This window comes from Archocentrus centrarchus, unplaced genomic scaffold, assembly GCF_007364275.1.
Source record: "Archocentrus centrarchus isolate MPI-CPG fArcCen1 unplaced genomic scaffold, fArcCen1 scaffold_35_ctg1, whole genome shotgun sequence".
NCBI lineage: Eukaryota > Metazoa > Chordata > Actinopteri > Cichliformes > Cichlidae > Archocentrus > Archocentrus centrarchus.
The window spans coordinates 1,891,267-1,904,601 of record NW_022060262.1 but is presented as its reverse complement, the minus strand read 5'-3'; the positions used below and the strand labels follow the sequence as shown (position 1 = coordinate 1,904,601).

The window sequence follows — 13,335 nt, the reverse complement described above, 5'->3', positions numbered from 1 at the left end:
CCTCTGTTCTTCACTTGTGTTTCTCCTCAGAGTCCATCCAGCAGAGCTGTCGTCCTCCTCACAGCTCAGAGTCACAAAGTCTCTTTTAAAGAACTGAGAGTTGCTGGGACTCACAGTCAGACGAGCTGTGAGGGTTAAAATGGAAAAAGCCTGATGATCATTTTCATTGTTGTCAAAACTAATATAATCCCAAACTCATAAAGAAAAAAGTGTTTCAAAACTCTAAACCTGAAATAACTTCAATGATTGTTTTTCTGTCAGATTAAATGTGACTGAACTTCAACACATGAGGATCCAGTCGTTTAAATTAGTGAAGCCTGACGTCTCAAAGTGCAGAACAAATGTGAGCAACAGCAGCCTGTTCTCCACAGTCATAATGGTGAGTTATTGTGCTCAACACCAACTGCTGAAAGCAAAGATCCCGACTGAAAGCATTGATGGTGAAAAAGCATTTAAAGGAGAGAAACAGACAGAAGAAGGTTACTGACCTTGGTCTGTGGTGCAGCTCAGCAGTGAGATCAGAACTAAAGAGAAATGGTGGATTGTGTTTGTGTTAATGCCAATGAAAACATTCATCAAGGCTCGCTTCATGCTTTGATTTCAAAATAAAAGTCAATGATGAAAAATGAGCTGCTGACTGCTGTGAGATCAGACTTCCATCCACAGACACTGATAGAACTGCTTACAGCACATTTCATTTACAACAACTTCACTTATTATTATAACACTGTTACTTTAAGCTGAGGAGGATGATTCAGATTATTAGTAATCAGGTCCAAAATATTTGAATATTTTTGTTTTTTGTGTTTCTTAAATCAAAGCCATCAAAGTTCAAAGGCATTAATTCAACATCTTCACTGCTTCTTCCTCATATTTTAGAGCTAAATGTTGGTCCACTGCACAGTTAGTTTGATCTAAAAACACACAGAGTCTTTACTTACAGAGCACACGCTGCACACATGTTTCCTCCATTGTGCGTCTCACTGATGTGTTACAGACACAGGCCAAGTAGCCCCGCCCTCTTACTCTGTGCATGTGTTTGTCTTCTGTGCATGCTCTGATGGAGCAGGTGGAGCTTTTTGATGGTGTAACTGTAAAGTAAAATAGTTGCAGAGTTACAGCTACAAACATGTGATTTGATTTATTTCATATTTCTTGGCAGTGATGATGGAGCTTGTTTGGACCTTTAACCTTCTGTGACAGTAAAGGTCAGAGGTCAGATGTAAACCTCATATGCTGGACAAATTGATGCTCCTCTGCTGCCACCTACTGGCTCTCATCATTCTGTGACTGATGCCTTTATACACAGTGCACACACTCACTGGCCACTTTATTAGATACACCTCGCTGATACTGGTTGGGTCTCAGTTTGCCTTCAGAACTGTCTCAAAGCTTCACGGCACAAATTCAACAAAGTGCTCAAACCTTCCTCACAGATTTTGGTCCATACTGATTGTTGCTGCAGCTGCACATAAACTGTGTTTGATTTGATCCTCCATCATTCAGACATTTGTAACAAATATAATATTTGTTTAATACAGGACGCACAGCTAAAGTAAAAGTACAGCTTTTAATATCAAAATGATTCCAAAATGTTTCTCTTGTGCTCACAGTAACGTTCATAGTTAAATATGCAGCAGCTTTTCTGAGACTTTCTGCTGTTAAACTGAGTGTAAAATGTAGAAAGTTTTGAGGTTCCTTCATCGTTTAAATCAGTTTTGTGTCCTCAGAGTCTGACTGAACTGACAGCTGCAGGTGACCCGTTCAGGTGTCTGCACTCAGTTGTTGTAACACTTTAACGTCACTAGATGGCAGCACGAGCTCGTGTTTTAGACAATGTTTGAGTTTTTTATTGTTATGGATGCTGATATTATGCAGGTCTATGATTAGCTGTGAACTGAACAGGCATTTATTCTATTTAATTAAAGTGACCACAAAGGCTGATGATAGTTTAGGCATGAACATGTTTGGGTTCAAATCATTGTCCACAATAATAAAAATGCTGCAGCTACAAGAGCTGAAATATTCAGGTTTGAGCAGTTCCTGCTGCTGTGAGAGCAGAATTAAAATCATGCTTTAAAAACCCTGAAGCTGAAACCCTGAAAGGACCATCAGACAGACTCAGAGGACTGTAAGCAGAGCCTGACAGACGCCTGCACCTGAAACAAGATTCAGACTCAATAAAGGAGCAGCAGGAGCTGCTTTCACCTTTGAAAACTGAAGGAAACACAAATGATACAACTCCACATTATACAAGCAATGCAAGAACCCCCCCCTCCCCCCCTCCACACACACACACACACACACACTGCTGCTAACCTGATGCTAAATGCAGCACTCACATGTCTCACTGAATCTCATTAAGGATCATAGTGATTCCAGATTAAACAGTAAAGCACTGCTTACTTCCAGATGACATCATGTTTTCACAATAAAAGCACACGTGTTACAGTTGTTTTAATGGGTCTGGTGGTAACTTTTGGTATTGCAGTAAAAATAAAAATCCCAGTTTATGGAATATTAAGGGGGCCACTAGAGGGCACTTTAATATAAACAGATGTGGCTCTGAGACATTTTTTGAGAAATCAGACATCTTTGCTAGTTATTAAAAGTGTCACATTATCTGAAAAAACAAATAAAGTACTTTTTTAAAATAAAAGTTAAAACTGTATTTTATCCATGCAACAAATGCAAGAATAAAGAAGATGACTATCATTTACAATAACTTAGTGAGAGCTCCTGCTTCATTTGTAGTTATTTCTATATTTATCTGTTCACACAGAAACAGAACGACTGCAGATTGTATAAACTTAATCAGAGAAAAATATCTCATTCATAAAGTGTTTTTTTGTTTGCTTGTTTTTCTCTTTCAGAAACACAACTCGTGTGAGTGAGCAGTTGTCATGGTAGTATAAACTAACCCCAACTGTGGGGATGTGGAGAACGCTAGAGGCCAACGTCTAGCCAATCGCACAAGTCACCCTCAAGTGTGGGATTTCCCAAGGAGATGCTGTGTCCCCACTGCTGTTCTGCATAGGGCTGACCCCCCTCAGCTAGCTCATTAATAAGACTGACTTTGGACAATACAAGACTATACAAAGACAACAGAATGGAGCAAGCATCAGCCACCTCTTAATCAGGACATAAACCAAACTCCACAGCCCCTGTGGCGTCACCAACTGTGACAAACAACCCGAAGACGGCCGCCATATTGGATCGTTCCCACCTCAGCTTGAATGAATGAAACTCTGCACTTATTTATGAAGCTATTTTTCCTGCCTGAAAGTGATTCATTCAACCTGAAAGCACTAATCATGGTAGCACAGGAACAACCTCTAAGCACAAAATCAATAGAGGCTAGCATGCTAGCATAGTATGAAGCAGTGTTTCCCAAAGGGTGGGCTTCAGCCACCTGGAGGGGCACAAAGGTACTGCAGAGGTCCACTGTAGAAATAATTACTCACAAGCATGTATAATTACATATTTATATAAATGTATTTATTTATATAAAAGTTAATTAAAACTGGTAATAGGAGGTGGTTATTTTGTGATATTATTCATTACTCTGACCTTAATTTACTGCTGGTGAATTGAAGTTTGAGTCCTAGTGGCAAGTGGGTCACATATTGGCATTAATACTTTATATATGACTGTTTATACTTTATATATGTTTTTGAATCAAATTCTCAAGGAAATCCATCACTTTCTCTTGTATTTTGCAGTGAAGACAGGCTTTTAGCAAAGAGGCCGCCGGCTTAACTTACTGTCTTTTTTTGCATGTTCTGCATGGGTCTTTGGGAACTTCGGCATACTCCACAGTCCAAAGATGTGGGCTTAGGTAAAGGAAAGTTTATTTTCTGTTTATTTTTGTTATTTTTATTTTATTTTCCATCCTTAGTTTTCAACTTCTGCTGAGCAATACCTGACCTGTTTGCTCAGATTTAAAAAGTATTGTTCAGTGTGAAATTGATTATTGTGAGTGGTCAGAATTATCCTATGAGAACTCACACATGAACCTGAGTAACATCCATTATTAATCCAGAGGCTTTAATATGATGTGGCCCACCCTTTGCAGCTATAACAGCTTCAGCTCTTCTGGGAAGGCTTTCCACAGGTTTAGGAGTGTTTATGGGAGTTTTTGACTATTTGTGAGGTCAGACAGGCATGAAACTGTCACATGTCCTGGTTTGCTGAAGCATTAAGAGTTCCTTACTTGCTGCACAGGTGGCCTCCTGTCACGGTACTACGCTGGAATCCACTGAGCTCCTGAGAGCGACTCCTTCTCTTGTGTTTAGGTGCTTGATTTTACACACCTGTGACCATGGAAGTGATTGGATGGGAGAGTGAATCCTTTTGGAAATATAGTTTATGATAACAGAGGGAGAAAATAATATTTGATGGAGCACACTGATCTTGCTGTTTATAATCTCAGTCTTTGTTCACCATAATTATTGTTAGTCTGGTGTAATAAGTAGAATTCTGCAGTGTTTGTGCGTCATTGTTTCACAGAATATCATCATGAAGATGACGATAGCCAAATTGGCCAGTAGGTGGCACTGTTCAAGAGACTATCGTGATCTCATTTGACTTTTTTGCGCCTCAGTGGTTGTACAAGTTTAATATACTGAGAAGAAAACACAGAATATCTCCAAGTCAGTGTCCTCAGGTGTGTGTGCAGCAGCTGGATTCCAGTGGTTGGATTATCTGCCACAACCGGTTCAGGGCAAAGGGAGAGAGACGGGACAAAAGCCATGCTGTGAATGATTAAATGCAGAGTGGTGTAGAAAATAAATAACAAATTAGAGAAATGAGAAAAATTCCTCACGTCTCCTCACATCTCTGGTTGAACGATCTGGGATGTGAGGAGAGGATGAACAAAGAGAGAAATGCAAAAATTTCAGACTTGGAAGAAAAACAAGATGGTGACAAATCAGTGGAAGTTAAACTTTTCAGTGCAGAGAAGCCAAACTAAATTTAGCTCAATAGTGTTAACCCTGTTTCTTCTATGATATGGATCACACAACTTCTTAATGTTGAACAGAAAGCAGCCAGCAGGTGGCAGGATCCTCCTCATTATCAGCTGACAGTAAAGCCATGACTCATTCTTGGTCCCTCCCCTCTCTAAACTTCTCTCCTCTTTACTGTCGCACTGCTAGTTAGCTGCACTTTCCCAAGTTCAGCTCTCACAGATGGATTGTCTCCACATCCTCCTGTTTGTGTCTCTGGTTTTTGGGTCTGCAGGTGAGTGAAGCAGCACACTTATATTTTAATTCCTCCAAAAAGAACTGAACAGTAACATAAATGTGAAATGGTTTAAACAGTATTTGTGTGTGAAGGTTTTATGTTTTATTAAAGTTACTGTTAAATGATGACAGTTTACTTTGTATAGCAGTGAATCCACCTTTTTGAGTCTAATTCAAATTGTAGAAACATAAAATGCTCTAACATTAGATTGGGTGATTGTGGCCTACAGCAGACACTCAGATGTTTAATGTGCTTTAAATCATGGAGATAAATTGTTTTAGTCACAGTCTGATTCACGGACCATGACAACTAATGTGAGAGACACCACTTGAACAAAAGCACAGCTCTTCATGAGGCTCTGATCACCAGCAAGCCAACAGCAAGTCATGTTGCTGTTGGCATGCTGGGAGCAGGGTGAGTAGAAAGTTGATTTGACACACAAACACAAACCAGTGATCAGCATCTGTTGGCAGCAAACCAGACAAGCACAGTGAGTAGGAGGTGTCCTTCCCCTTTCACCTCCTTGCTGCCAGAACCTGCTGCTGTGTGTGTGTGTGTGTGTGTGTGTGTGTGTGTGTGTGTGTGTGTGTGTGTGTGTGGTGTGTGTGTGTGTGCATGTGTGTGTGTGTGTGTGTGTGTGTGTGTGTGTGTGTGTGTGTGTGTGCATGTGTGTGTGTGTGTCTTAGCTAAGCATTATGGTGTTGAATGTTTACTGTGATCAAGAATTTGCTTTAATGAAATCAGATGTTTAGTACCTTGTAGATAAGTCAGGAGAAAAAAAAGTCTGTTCAGTCTATTTTTGGCAAATGAATTAAACTCCAAATACATCCTGAATTCATAATAAACTGGGATACTGTGTGAAATGTCAGTAAAAATAGAAGGCAATGATTTGCAAGTCTCACAAACCCACATTTATACACATTATAACAGAGAAAACATTAAATTTACCATTCTAAGAAATTTTGAACTTGATGGCAGCAACACATTTAAAAACACTTGGGCAACTAATTGTGGGGAGAGCGACCCGTTCAGTCAGCAAACCTGTGAAATTCATGGGTGTGACAAAACCTCAGCCCAGCACAGCACCGAGGGATCAGCTGCTGGATAGAAACCTGCTGCTTATTTCTAAGGTGCACATCAGGGCTCTGAAACTTTAACCCTCATATTTCCTAAACTGGACTTGGAGAAGGCATTCGACCGTGTCCCTCGGGGTATCCTTTGGGAGGTTCTGCGGGAGTATGGGGTGTCTGGCCCGTTGCTGTGGGCCATTCAGTCCTTGTACAACCACAGTGAGAGCTTGGTCCGTATAGCCGGTAATAAGTCGGATTCATTTCCTGTGGGTGTTGGACTCCGTCAGGGCTGCCCTTTGTCACCGATTCTGTTCATAATTTTTATGGACAGAATTTCTAGGCGTAGCCAGGTGGCGGAAGGCTTCTTCCTTGGTGGCCTCAGAGTCTCATCTCTGCTTTTTGCAGATGATGCGGTTCTGTTGGCTTCATCAGGGGGGGGCCTCCAGCTCGCAGTGGAACAGTTCGCAGCCGAGTGTGAAGCGGCTGGCATGAGAATCAGCACCTCTAAGTCTGAGGCCATGGTCCTCAGCCGGAAAAGGGTGGAGTGCCATCTCCGGCTCAGGAACGAGTTCTTGCCTCAAGTGGAGGAGTTCAAGTATCTCGGGGTCTTGCTCACGAGTGATGGGAGAAGGGAACGGGAGATCGACAGGCGGATCGGGGCTGCGTCTGCAGTGATGCAGACGCTGCACCGGTCCGTCGTGGTGAAGAGGGAGCTTAGCGTAAAAGCGAGGCTCTCGATTTACCGGTCGATCTACGTTCCTACCCTCACCTATGGTCACGAGCTTTGGGTAGTGACCGAAAGAATAAGATCGCGAATACAAGCGGCAGAAATGAGTTTCCTTCGAATGGTGGCTGGCCTCTCCCTTAGAGATAAGGTGAGGAGTGCAGCTATCCGGGAGGGGCTCAGAGTAGAGCCGCTGCTCCTCCACATCGAAAGGAGCCAGTTGAGGTGGCTCGGGCATCTGATTAGGATGCCTCCTGGCCGCCTCCTGGGTGAGGTGTTCCGGGCATGTCCCACCGGGAAGAGGCCCCGTGGTAGACCCAGGACACGCTGGAGAGATTATGTATCTCGGCTGGCCTGGGAACGCCTTGGGGTCCCTCCGGATGAGCTGGAGGAGGTGGCTGGGGAGAGGGAAGCCTGGGCTTCTCTGCTTAGGCTTCTGCCCCCGCGACCCGGCCCCGGATAAGTGGAAGAAAATGGATGGATGGATGGATGGATGGATGGATCAATTTAAAGATTAAAGCTCAGTGTCCCACAGCCTGATGAAGGAGACGTGGAAATCACTTCAGTTTGCTGTAGATCTGCTGTTTAAGTGTTTGTGAGTAAAGATTAAATATGAACTAGAATTCAAACACAGGTTTAGTCTATGTGGTCAGCGAGTACAGTGTAGTTGTAAGTTCTCTCTATGAATCTCCTGATGCTCATCAGGGAAACCAAAACATTTCAGATCATCCCAATCTCAATGCAGAAGTCTGAGGGAACTTCTAAGAATAGTGGTTCTTTTTTCTGGATATCTGATTGGTCAGTAGGTGGTGATTTCATCCTGCTGACCTCTGATCTGGAACATAACACACATTGGAGCAGGTTAGGTTCTTGCCATAAGTTACCATGGCGATTTACCTCAGTAAGAAGTGAGCCACCTTCGTAGTAGAGAAAACCCTGGTTGATCCTGATGTTACCTCGATAAGCCAAAATCTTTCTTCATAGCTGTGGCCTCAGCTGCTGGACTTTAGGGAGAATAATGTTGTCCTCATAGAGGATTGTAGCTGCTCAGCAGTCCTGGTCTTTGTTGTATTTTTGCCTCCATGATGCTTCAGATGTTTTCAGTGCTGAAAGGTCTGGATTACAGGCAGACCTGCTCAGCATCTGGACTCTTCTACCATGAAGCCGTGCTGTAATAAATACAGTATGTGGTTTAGCATCATATGAAAGGTCTTCCCTGAAAGACGCAGCCTGGATGGGAGCAAATGTTACTCTAACCTGTATATTCCAATTCCGTGGGCACTGATGCACCTGCAAACCATCAGAGAGGCAGGCTTTAGAGCTGAGCACTAAACAAGCTGGATGGTCCCTCTTTAGTCTGGATGATGTGGAGTCGATGTTTTCCAAAAATGAATTTCAAATTTCAAAGAATTTCAGGACAGTTTTCCATTTTGCTTCAGTCCATTTTAAATGAGCTTTGGCTCAGAGGAGACGGCAGTGTTTCTGGATTGTGTCTTCTTTGGATGATGGAGCTTTAACCTGCATTTGTGGAGAGCAAAGTGGTTTCTTGAAGTGTTCCTGAGCCCATGCAGTGACTTCCATGAGAGAATCAGGCCTCTTTTTACTCCTGTGCAGCCTGAAGATCAGAAACATCTCATTTAGATTTTCAGCCCTGTCCCTGCTCACAGATTCTAAATGTTCCTCCAGCTCTTTGTTTTTAGTACCACTTATTTTTCCAGCCCTTTGTTGCACCTGTCCCAACTTTCAGATGTGTCGCTGCCATTGAATCCAAAATGAGCCAATATTTTTCTTAAATGATACATTTTCTCTGTTTAAACATTTGTTTAAACATAACATTTGGAATTGGTGCTTTAAAAGTGAAAGGAGGTGGAGAAGGTCAGAAATCAACAGTTTATAAGATAGCATCTGTTATCAACTTATTTCACTTTTAAATAACTACAATGCTATTAAGCATAGTGACACTCCTAAGACTGAAATTTATCCACCAAGATCACCTTTATTGATTATTTGTGAGTAATTGACTTGTGTGAGTGCTGTTTTAGCAGAGAGATGCAAAGATGTCCTGGGTTTGAATTCTCACAGTTCAGGATTCTCTGAACGTTCAGCATCAAGTGTGTCCTGAACTTCCTCTGGTTCAGCCGAGACAGCCTCTGTTTGTAGCTTCTCTCAGTGCTGCAGAAATGAGAAGTTGCACTTTGACCTTTAACCTCTCTGCTCTGTGTTCTCTCTTCTTTCAGAGCAGAAAACCATCACTGCTGAGTCTGGACAGAACGTCACTCTGAGATGTCGAGCTCCAAATAACAACATCATAGTTGTGAAGTGGAGCAGAACTGACCTGAAACCAGAATATGTCCTTTTGTACCGCGATCAGCAGTTTGACCCAGAAAACCAGCATCCATCCTTTAAGGACCGGGTGGATCTGCAGGACAGACAGATGAAGGATGGAGACGTGTCTGTGATTCTGAAGGATGTGACAGGAGCTGATAATGGAACATACGAGTGTGGCATCTTTCATGGAGGAAACACGCTCATGGAGATCCAGCATCATCTACCTGAGAGTTGTTGCTCCTCCAGGTGAGTGAGCAGAGTTCAGTGTGTCTGTGATCAGAGGTGAAGCTGCTTCCTGGTTGTTGATGTTTGTTTCTAAAGATGTTGTTGATGAGACTTTGTAGAAAGCAGCTGGTCTGAGTGATGTGATCAGAGTGCAGTAGATAATGTCTGACAGCAGTTTGAAGAGGAAATAGATTCTGTTCTGTTCTTCACTCATCACCTACCTGACAGCTGACACCTCACACCTGTTTCTACCTGCAGGTCCAACAGGAGGAACCACAGAGGATGGAGGGAAGGAGGATGGAGTCAGTAGAGGACATCCTGGGCTGATAATTTCTGGTTTGTTATTTCTTCTGCTCGTTGCTGGAAATTTGCCAAAGAAGAATTTATCCCAACATCTACCTCCTGATGAACCAGCTGTCCTGTAACTATAGTGTAATTAAGATTATAAAAAAAAAAACAGCTGCACACAAGCTCAAGTATAAAATGATAATTATAGAGTTTTCTCCTCTATTTGAGCCATCAAAGCGCTTTCTTACAACAAGCCGTATTCACACCTGCCTTTTTCTAAGTGTAACCTGATGCATCAGGACCAGCTCAGGGTTCAGTATCTCGCCCTTTCAGACCAGAGGAGCCAAGAATCAAATCAACAACCTTCCAGTTATCAGGCAACCTGCTCTACCTCCTGAGCCACAGCTGCACCAATTTTAACTCTACATTTTCACCATGTGCTGCAAAATGACATCATTTGTTGTCATTCCTTTAGTTGAATCTATAAAAACTGCCAAAGACACAGTTTGAGAGGCATAAACTAGTATTTTTGCACCAACAAGTTGATTCCCAAAGAGCTATTAGCTGAAAACTTGGTATCCCTCAGCGCGGTGTGCAGTGTGTCCTTACAGAATCCGAGGAAAGTGGAGGAAAAAAGAAGAGGCCTAAAAACTGTCTACAGCAGATGAACTCTGAATGAATTCTGAAATATTAATGTATGTTTTGGAAATACTTCTTTTTGGTTATAAGTAATTCTGTTTGCAATAGTATTGTTAATCAGTGAATAATAATTTGGTGGTTATGATGTCATAATATCTTTGTATACTGGTAGGAAACGAGGAAACCACCGGATCCTACAGCTGTAGAGTTTGGTTAAATCAGAAAGGTCAGCGAGCTCGTTTGTTTTGTATGTTTAGCTTTTCTTCAGTAAAGATACAAAAGAAGATTCTTTGGACCTTTGTTTTAGTAACCTGTGTGTGTGCTGAATGTGACACACTTCAGGGTTCAGGTTAGTGAGTCAGCCATGCCGCTGCAGCCACAGCTGTATTTCCACCCCTGTTTCAGTGAATCGACTTAAGACGTTTAGTCTTTTTATCTGTATTTGTCACACTGTGTACCTTCAGTTCAGTGGAAACAAGAGGAGGAAGTACCTGCTGTGGTTTCACGTGCAGAGGCTCATTTTCACACTTCTAACTTCATGAAAATAGATTAATGTGACTGGTTTGAGCTGCTGTAGCTGTGGATCACCTTAGACCCATCAGTCAGATTTAATACTCAGATAATAAATGATCATTTGTCATTGATTCCAACAAACCTCACAGCTATGAGCAGCAGGCTCTCGTCTGTTTCCCTGTTAAACACTTCCTGACTGAGCTCCTGTACAAACACACCCTGATTACTTTTTCAAAGTCTCACATTTATTAAGAGCTCAAACTGCTGACAGGAACAAACACACAGAACATCTCACTGCAACATCTGACCTGAGGACTACAAACCCCTCAGTCAGCTCTGTTTCCTTTGATCAGCAGCAGTTTCTTTGCAAACCAAGTTTAATTGTGTCTTTGAACATGAACCCATGAAACACTACCTCTGCTTCCTCTGATTGATAATTCAAGATGTTGATGTCATCTCTCCTACTTTTTCTCCATGAGCTGAAAGGAACCAGAATGAAGAGCATATTAATTTAAGCATCTCATCAAAATAATTTACAATAATTTTGCTCTGAAAAACAAAGTCTGAAAGAGAAAAATCCAGAAGTCTGAGTCTCACCTTCAGGTTTCCTACAAACACGTCTCACCAGCTGAACCAGTAACACCAGCAGGACCACAATACAGACTGATTTAAGAAATGACATCACAGAGAGAACAGGAGAGGAGAGTGATGGAGGAAGAGAGGTGGATGTAGGTGGAGGTGTGGATGTAGGTGGAGGTTGTGGTGGTGTGTCTCTCTAAAATAAAGCAAACACAGTCATTAAGTTATGGTCACATTGTGAATGTTGAAACCTGCAGAAACACAGACAGGTGAGTGTGTCACCTGTGACAGTGATCCAGCTGGATGGAGACTCCTCCATGACCGCTGATGTCACACTTGTAGAGGCCTTCATCAGACCTGGAAACACGCTGGATGGTCATGTGACCTGTAGGCTGCTTCCTGATGAGGGAGCCATCTTATAGAAAGCAGCTGGGAGGTTGGAGGGAGTGGTCTTTGTTTGACAGAGCAGAGTGACGTCATCTCCCTCCATCACAGGAGGACAGGACTCTGCAGGATCACTGACCACCTCAACACAGAGACAAACTACAGCATTTCATCCATTTACACACAGCTTCATCAACACTAACTCCACACACTCAGCTTATTCATACTATTCAGTCCTTTTGTGACATGTACAGTCCTTTCTGTAAGTATTTGTATTGATTTTTTTTCAAATAAGTAGAGTGATTGAATTTCAGATTTAACGAAGGCAATTTATTAAAAGTTACAGCTATTTTTATAAGCCAGTTTTCAAATCTCTGTGGTGTGTAAAGAGTCAAAATTACAAAACAGTGTAAATGTCCCAAATTCTTTTGTACCTGAGTTGTATGTTGCATAGGTCACAAGTCTTTCTGTTTATTGTCTTCTTCATATATTGACGTCTGTACACCAAATGATCACTTCATCAGGTGACATCAGAGCTCGTAGGCTTCAATTATGTATCATTCATGTTGCTGTGTAGCATTGGGGGTGTAGCCTGGGGATCCTTACTGGATATGCTGACCAGGATCTGAAACCCAGTCTGTTGTTCCAAAGACAGCAATATTGCCACTACAGTATCTAGTTTTTAACAAGACTAATAGCTCAGTAATGACACTCATCAGGAACTCAATAGGACTGTGGAAGACAACACTGGAGGCCAGTTCAAGGGAAGCCACCTTCAAGATTAGAATATGCTATGGTGCTGCTGTTCAGCATAGGCCTCAATCACCTAAGCAGCACATCACTAAAAAGCAATACAGTTTCAGGAGTAGAGTGACCATCAGCCACCTCCTATTCATGGAATGGATGTCATCAAGCTGTATGCAGAAGCAAGCAAGGACATCGACTCACTGATCCACCTCATTGAGGATAAGGGCGAAAGCAAGCGTATGAAGGCTGGAGGCAGAAAGTGGGGCACACCCTGGACAGGTCAACAGCCTGTCTCAGCACAGAGAGACAGACAACCATTCACAGCTTTGGGCAATTTAGAATCACCAATTAATTTTAACTATTTCATCCAAAGATAAAATCCCATATAAGATTATTTTTCTTGGTCCAACACTTTTTTCAATACTTAGTAATGATATTTCACAATGTGTCACTGGGGCTTCGTTCAATCTGTATGCTGATGATACCATTTTATATGCAACAGGTCCATCCCTGATGAGGTTGTAAAGTCACTTGCTCATGCCTTCCATGAAATACAGCTGGCTTTTACTGAGCTGAATTTGTTTTTAAATGTTA

The 13,335-nt window shown here is 42.1% G+C and overlaps 1 long non-coding RNA gene across 1 annotated transcript; it reads right to left on the bottom strand.

The window, feature by feature from the left end:
- Window positions 1-1,048, bottom strand: LOC115776604 (uncharacterized). The gene is made up of 3 exons (XR_004019482.1): window positions 942-1,048; window positions 489-524; window positions 1-125 (listed from the first exon to the last, which is right to left on the bottom strand). It is a non-coding gene; the product is annotated as an uncharacterized LOC115776604 (long non-coding RNA).
- Between the last annotated feature and the right edge of the window lie 12,287 nt (window positions 1,049-13,335).